Here is a 1,158-nt window from a genome sequence, read left to right on the forward strand (position 1 = left end):
CTTTTGTTAATGTTCATCTTATATCCTCCTTTCAAGACACTGTCCAATATCGGCTGAACATTGTAAGTATATGTCAATTTATTTAAGTATTGATTTATTGTTAGATATTCTGTACATCAGCAAGCTGCCTGTCTTCCTTAGAGCATGAACTGAAAGGAAACCGTTGCACGTTCACGCTTGAAGACAACCACTTTGCTAACAAACTGCATGTAAGTAGCGCAATAGAAGGTGTCCCATGTGTCTGTTGTTCGGTTTCGTCACATATCAAATCTGGAACACATATAAAATCTGGAACACATCATGTCGACTTCCCTGCTTTTTTTTTATTTATTTCTGCTAACTCTAGCAACTTAGTAGTTGTAAAGTTAGATGTAACAGTTTCTGTTGGTAGCGACGAGCGCCGATTACGTCAGCATTTCCCCTTTACACTCCTCTACCCACAGGAAAGACCAGCCTTGTCATTTAGATTTTTCTTCATCATTTTTAGAACTGTTTTCGAAGATTGGCGATTTGAAAAAATAACACACTAATGGCATTAAAAAATTTTTTGACGCAACTGCTGAGCTACTTCTTCACATTGTAAACTTTATTATTCCATTCACACTCTCACAACCTATACTTGCTTCAGACAATCAAAGAGAAAGACTGGACGTCACGAAAGCTGGAAAGTAGTAAGACACCTTCACATAGTGAAAATAAAATTATGTTCTACTATGATTTCAAAAGAACCAATATTTACTGAAAATTATATATATATTGCTATTTCAATATCGGTATATCGATATGTTAGGTAAAATAATATCACCAATATATATCGACATTATCTGTATAAACTTTGGTTGTCTATATTTTATCAACAGCCGTGACAGGTAGAGTTAGTAGTGACTGTCATACAGATCGTCCATACTGTTTCATAGCCATCTCTTCGTCATAATGAGATCAGTCAGAACCTGTGTGGCAGTGCAGTGAACTGCTGTACGTTCCTCTCTGCCACCAAGTCAAAACAGAGCTTCTCCCTTGGCAGCGAAGCCAAACAGCTCCCGTAGCTCGAAGATGCCGCCTGAGTCTTCTTCCGTCTGCACAGCGACGATGAACAGTGGCAGCCTTTTCTTATTCGTCCGGCTGTGTAATCTGACTACTGCATCTCTGGATCCACCA

Source organism: Schistocerca gregaria, chromosome 1, assembly GCF_023897955.1.
Source record: "Schistocerca gregaria isolate iqSchGreg1 chromosome 1, iqSchGreg1.2, whole genome shotgun sequence".
Taxonomy (NCBI): domain Eukaryota; kingdom Metazoa; phylum Arthropoda; class Insecta; order Orthoptera; family Acrididae; genus Schistocerca; species Schistocerca gregaria.